The sequence below is a fragment of the Pan troglodytes genome, chromosome 1 (genome assembly GCF_028858775.2).
Source record: "Pan troglodytes isolate AG18354 chromosome 1, NHGRI_mPanTro3-v2.0_pri, whole genome shotgun sequence".
Taxonomy (NCBI): domain Eukaryota; kingdom Metazoa; phylum Chordata; class Mammalia; order Primates; family Hominidae; genus Pan; species Pan troglodytes.
The window spans coordinates 125,450,745-125,457,859 of NC_072398.2; the positions used below are offsets into that span (position 1 = coordinate 125,450,745).

A 7,115-nucleotide genomic window follows, 5' to 3' on the forward strand; every position below is an offset into this window, starting at 1 on the left:
TTTTAAAGCAGCTATTATGAATATGTTCAAAAAATAATGAAAACCATCTTCAAAGAATTAAAAAAAAATGATCACAATGATTCAACATAAACAGAATGCCTGTAAAGAAAATAAACACTAAGAGAAACAAATAGAAATTCTGGAGTTGGAAAGTAAAAAGACTAAAATAAAATATTTTCTAGAAGTTTTCAATAGAAGATTTGAAATGGCAGAAGAAGGCATCCATATACTTTAAGATACAGAGATAGAAATCTGAAGGACATAGAGAATATAATATATATTATCTTTTTTCAGTAAATCAATGCCTCTGTTTGGAATCCTCAGTACTAGATTTTTATATTTCTCAGACAGGTCTACCTTCACACATCTCCCCTGAAACTAAAGGGCTTTTTTCAAACAATGGTCAACCATTGCCATTGCATCTTCTCTTGTCTCCATCTCAGTAAAAGCCTGACTTTTCATCCTCATCAATATGTAATTCTTTATTTTCCCATAAGGCTCAGCAAGCTTGAGAACAGCACTATCAGAATAGGCAGAATGGGGCAAATTGCTGTGATGTATCACACATCCAAGCTCTTGCCTTCGATCAAACTTCTGATCTGGCTTTCCTTCAGGTTTCTTTATTCTTTTATACTTCTGGGATAAATGAACTCTCACTGGCTTGCTTAATACTAACGCTGGTGTGGTTGTATAATAATCCACTGCAGCCTGAGCATCCTCTGTGGTTGCCCTTTCAATAAATGCCTCATTAATTTTATTTAGAATCAGATGATTTGAAATGACTCCAAATGGTTCTACCAGCTGTAATAGCTGGTATCTCAAGTTTTTCCCTCACTGAAAATCCATGATGTGAACAACTCTGCTCGTTTCCACTCTGCCATTTTGTATGTGTCTAGTTCTTTGCAGGTTTCCATTTCCAGCACCCAGATTTCCTCTTGGTCCAATTGCTGGTCCTCCAAGATGAAACGAGGGAGGTGGAGATCCCAGAATTCCTGGTGCTGGGTTTGTAGACTGCTGAGACATGAATGGATCACCCACTGTGTGTTCTGTATCATTGTCAGGATCCCATTCTGGGTAGATTTCAAGAAGAAGCTGGCATCGACGACTGTGGCTTGCTCTATTGATATGTTGACTCAACTCCTCATTAGAATGAACTGGCAAATCACATATAGAGCACAGATGGGTATAACCTTTCAGTAAGAGTCCATGAAAGTCTTCAATATTGCTACTTGGAGGAGCGCCCCTCTTTTTCTCAAAGAGAGATCTCTCTTGTAAAGGGTCAGGACCATGACCAAGTCCCATTCTTTCATACTCACTGTCAAATTTATGATAGTTACGCGAGGTCTCACCAAAAAAAGTATCATCCCTACACCTTTTTTCCATCTCGTAATCTGTCATCTTCATAATCCATTCTGTCATAATAGCCAGATTCTTGAGAATGACTTCCATGATCATAATCAAGCACCAGGTTGAGACTAGGACCATGATCATCAAAACTATCTCTTCTAAAGTGCCTTTTTTCTTCCAAATCATCCCTAGGTACTCTGTATGGTGGCTCCCATGCAGCAGATCTGTCATCTCTACCATTACTCAAAGTAGGGCCTTCTTCAGTTCTCCTCCTTTTAAGCTGTAGAAGGATTTGGGGCAAATTCTCAGGAGTCATCTTGTCCTCTGGATAACGACTCAGTTCATCTAAGTCTCTAGCAGACAGACCAAAGCTGGCCAAAATGTTACTGTCCTGGTCTGCATCTCCACAGCGTTGAGAAGATAAAGGGAGTGGACCTCTACTTCCAATGTTAAATATAGACTGTAAATTATAGGAAGAAGTACTAGCAGAAGACCGTGCACTATGAGCTCCTTTTTGATTCAATGAAGAATTCGTTCCAAGATTCATTCAACTAGCAAGGCGTGCAGTACCCTGGTTCATCCTTCCTAAGAGATGCTGGCATACTTAAAGACTGGGTAACAGCAGCAGGAAGGCCTATGCCTGCCGCAGACAGGTCACACCCATGACCCTGTTAGTCCCTACTGAGAGATGACTGCTGGAATGACTTGGACATTGCAGAACTAGCTCTTGTCTATTTTATAGATTAAAAAAAAAAATTTAAAGACTGCCAAAAAGAAAATTCAAACTAGAAAGCCAGGTAAACTTTGCTTCAAAAAATGTTAACGCCAAGAAAAATGATCAGTAAGGACTGCAGAATCTTCTTCAAGCTGAGAACCAGCAGACAACTCTCTCTCCCAGCGAGCAGATCGCGGAAGCTCCCACAATCCCCCGCAGCAACGGCGCTGGTGAGAGGTGGCAGCAGCGGCTGCAGCCCAAGAACACTCCAGACAGCAAAGAATCTCCAAGTGACAAGAAATCCAAGATGGTTCCCAGAAGACTGAAAGTTCAACCGAAGATAAAGAACAAGAAGAGAAGTCCGGTGAAGATGGTGAGAAAGACACAAAGGATGACCAGACAGAGCAGGAACCGAATATGCTTCTTGAATCTGAAGATGAGTTACTTGTAGATGAAGAAGCAGCAGCAGCAGCACTGCTAGAAAGTGGCAGTTCAGTGGGAGACGAGACTGATCTTGCTAATTTAGGTGATGTGGCTTCCGATGGAGAAAAGGAACCTTTAGTTACTGTGAAAAACGTTGCAAGTGCTTCAGCAGCAGCAAAGAAAAAGCTTAAAAAGCGTCGTTTCCCAGGGAGTATGGAAGGTTTTGTCACTCTAGATGAGGTTGGTGATGAGAAAGATTTGGAACTTCAGGAACTTCGTAAATCGGGCGTGGCATTTAAATCTGGTGACAGAAATGATGATGGTTTGGTTGAAATTAAAGTGGACAAGATCGAGGAACTTAATCAAGAAAACGAAGCAGCATTGGAAAATGGAATTAAAAATGGGGAAAACACAGAACCAGGTGCTGAATCTGCTGAGAATGCTGATGATCCCAACCAAGATACAACTGAAAACGCAGATGGTCAAAGTGAAGAGAACAAGGAGGACTATACAACCCCAGATGAGTATAGAATTGGACCATATCAGCCCAATGTTCCTGTTGGTATAGACTATGTGATACCTAAAACAGGGTTTTACTGTAAGCTGTGATCACTCTTATACAAATGAAGAAGTTGCAAAGAATACTCATTGTATCAGCCTTCCTCATTATCAGAAATTAAAGAAATTTCTGAATAAATTGACAGACAAACGCAGACAGAAGGAAACTTAAGATGTGCAAGAAGATTTAATGATTTCAAAGAAAATAATGGTTCTTTGTTTTTAATGTTAACCTTTCTTAAATACAATACTGATAGTTAGAAGAAAACTATTGTACTCTTTTGTTTTAGTGGAGAAATAATAGATGTCTGTTCATGTGTTAAGTGTTATAGCAAAAAAAAATACACATATGGTTAAGTTAATGAATAGTTTTTGTTTTATCAGAATGGCAACAGACATAAGTAATTTGTAGAGACTGACTTCCTAAGCTACTTAAGACAACTTGCACCACTAAGAAAAAAATGTACAACCATTTGGAAAAATGAAATGTAGTAGTTCCAAGTTTCAAAGAAATGTCAACATTTTATTCCATTCAATAAATAACAAAACCAATAGTATTTTCATTACTTTCAACTGAAACATTCCATGTTTTAATCTGAGCCTTGCAGACTTTCCTTTGGAGTTTGAACCTGTTTTGGTTGCATTTCATTTTTGGGGAACTTCATTAATGTGAGATTGGCAATGCAAATGCAGGTGCAGTTTTCTGTTAATGTTAATTCTGTTGTTTAGGTAATAAGAAATATTAAGTAATTGGCTTTAGAATTTGTAATCTTTCCCCTGAGTTCCTGCTAGATTTCGTATTCTAGTAGTCAATGTATTTTCAGTGAAATGTAAAAATATTCCCGTTCTCTTTGACCAGTATTAATTTTTGAGATCTTATTGCTTGTCACTTGAACACTGTAATTGTCACACATCTCTGGTATAAGCAACATTTGATTTTTGAAGTGTGTAGACCATCTCTTCATATTTTCAAGATGTAATTTTACATTTCTGCATTTTAAAAACAGTTTGGCCATAATCCTAGATGCATGCTTCTAATTCATGTACCTGCACATGTGACCTTTGTGAACAGAAATTTGCATGTATAATTTGTGTTTGCTTGTAACTTTCTGGTTATATACTGCTTACATCTGTGGATTCAAGTTACTGAAGTGAATACCAGTAAAAAGAAAACCTTAGGCCATCTTCATTGGTTATACATGTTTGGAATGTTAACCAAAAAAAAAGAAGAAGATAATATACATTAAGAAAAATTAACAGTATTTCAGAAACCTGTGAGACAAATAATCCAATTTTTAAAAGGGGCAAAGGATGGCCGGGAGCGGTGGCTCATGCCTGTAATCCCAGCACTTTGGGAGGCCCAGGCGGGCAGATCACAAGGTCAGGAGATCGAGGCCATCCTGGCTAACATGGTGAAACCCCGTCTCTACTAAAAATACAAAAAATTAGCTGGGTGCGGTGGCGGATGCCTGTAGTCCCATCTACTTGGGAGGCTGAGGCAGGAGAATGGCGTGAACTGGGGAGGCGGAGCTTGCAGTGAGCCGAGATCATGCCACTGCACTCCCGCCTGGATGAAAGAGCAAGACTCCGTCTCAAAAAAAATGAATGAATGAATAAATAAATAAATAAATAAAAAGGCAAAGGACATAAACAGTTCACTGGAGAAGATATCTCCGTTTTAATAAGTACACGAGAAGATGCTCAAAATCATTAATCATTAAGAAAATGCAAATTCGAACTATAATGAGCTAGCATTATATACCCATGAGAATGAGACATAAGATATCTGTTCTCATATGTTTAATACAAAAGACAAATTATAATAAGTGTGAATAATGTGGAGAAACTACAACCTTCACTCTGCTTTTGGGAATATTCAGTGATTCAATCATCTTAAAAAGAGTTTCACATTGGTCCAAAAAAAAAAAAACATAAAAATACCATATAACCCTTAGTAAATGCCCCTTTATTCCATTTTTGGTATTTCCACAAGAGAAATAAAAATATATGTCCATAGAACATTCTTGCATGTCAGTGTTTGTATTAGTCAGGGTTCTCTAGAGGGACAGAACTAATAAGATGTATATGTATATAAAAGGGAGTTTATTAAGGAGGATTGACTCACACGACCACAAGGTAAAGTCCCATGATAGGCTGCTTGTAAGTTGAGGAGCAAGGAAGCCTGTAGTGGCTCAGACTGAATCCCAAAACCTCATAAGTACTGAAGCCGACAGTGCAGCCTTCAGTCTGTGGCCAAAGGACCGAGAGCCCCTGTTGGTATAAGTACAAGAGCCCAAAAGCTGAAGAAATTGGGGTCTGATGTTCGAGGGCAGGAGGCATTTGATGGGAGAAATATGAAAGCCAGAAGACTCAGCAAGTCTGCTATTCCATCTTCTCCTGCTTGCTTTATTCTAGCTATGCTGACAGCTGATTAGATGGTGCCCATCCAAATTCAGGGTGAGTCTGCCTCTCTCAGTCCACTGACTCAAATGTTAATCTCTTTGGAAATATCTCACAGACACACATAGGAACAGTACTTTGAATCTTTCGATCCAATCAAGTTGACACTTAGTATTAACCATCATGGTATCCAAAATAGTACTGTTTCTTACAGCTCCAAACAGGACATTATCCAAATTTTCATTAGCTGGTAAGTGGATGAACAAAACATGGCGTAACTTAACGATGGTGTATTATTAGGCAATAAAAAGAATAAATTATGCGTACATTGTGTTATATGAATGAATCTCAGAAACATTAAGTGAAAGAGGCCAGGTGCAAAGGACTCTCATATGATACATTTCTATAAAATGTCCAGAAAGGCAGATTTATATAAACAAAAAGCAGATTAGGGGTTGCATCTGGTTGAGGATAGAAACAGGAACTGACTACGAAGGCACAGAAATGAACTTTTTTGTGTGATGTAAATCTTCCAAAACTGGATTATGGAGATTATTTTGTAAATCTATAAATTTGCTAAAAGTCATTGATTTTCAATGAGTGAATTTTATGGTATGTAAATTATACCTCAATCAAGATATATAAAAATGAAAACATCCAAATAAAAGGAAAACAATTTGAACATACCAGGACCCAGAATATAACTATTTACATACTTTCTCTAAGAAAAATCATTAAAGATGTACATGCATGAAACGAAAATTCAGTCAGAAGAGAAATCCTGTGGGAAGGAAGAATAAATGATACAGGAGATTATGTAAAATACGCCCCTCTGTTTTTTATATCTTTTCATTTATCTGTCTCTAGCCTTCTGTCCACTCATCCATCCACCTTTCCATCTATATCACTATGTTGAACTCAATAGAGTACTTTCAATAATGCTGTATTTTTCTCCTATGACTATCTTCAAAAATACAGTTTCATATCTTTCCTTACTCATTGGAGAAATCAGCAGATCCCCCAGCTGCTGAATTACTTTCAACTACATAAATAGTCTAATAGGTATTAAAAAGTACACAAAAATCTCAATAAAAATGTAAGTCTCAAATCCACTTATAACTTCTTTATTTTGTTTACATCTTTTGAGTCGGGGTCTTGCTCTGTAACTCAGGCTGGAGTGGGGTGGCAAGATCAGGGCTCACTGCAACCTCCAACTCCTAAGCACGTGATAACATGCCCACCTAAATTTGTGGATTTTTGGTGGAGATGTGGCTTTGCCATATAGCTCAGACTGATCTCAGACTGAGATTGAGCTAGATCTGATCTCAGCCAGATTGAGACTCCTGGGCTCAAGCAATCCGCTGGCCTTGGCCTCCCAAAGTGCTGGGATTAAGGTGTAAGTCACCACTCCCACTTTACTTGAAAGTTCTTAGCAATTTAAGGATTATGGTGAGTATAAAATACACAAGTACTTAACTTAAAAATATTTTACTTTACTGAAGTTGTTTGGACTATTTTCGCATGTCAAATGCTTTTCATCATAGTGAGAACAGATCTCCTTATAAACAATTGTATATTTTTGAGTTTAATTGAGTTAAGTAGATGAGTATTTCATGGTCAAACTGAGATTTTCTAGAAGGGATAGCCTCTCAATATTAGAAATTCAAACACA

The 7,115-nt window shown here is 37.9% G+C and overlaps 2 pseudogenes; one reads left to right on the top strand and one right to left on the bottom strand.

The window, feature by feature from the left end:
- Positions 1 to 231: 231 nt before the first annotated feature.
- LOC736940 (matrin-3-like) lies at positions 232 to 2,075 on the bottom strand (annotated as a pseudogene).
- A 106-nt stretch (positions 2,076 to 2,181) lies between these two features.
- Positions 2,182 to 4,196, top strand: LOC100613652 (matrin-3-like; annotated as a pseudogene).
- The last annotated feature ends 2,919 nt before the right edge of the window (positions 4,197 to 7,115 follow it).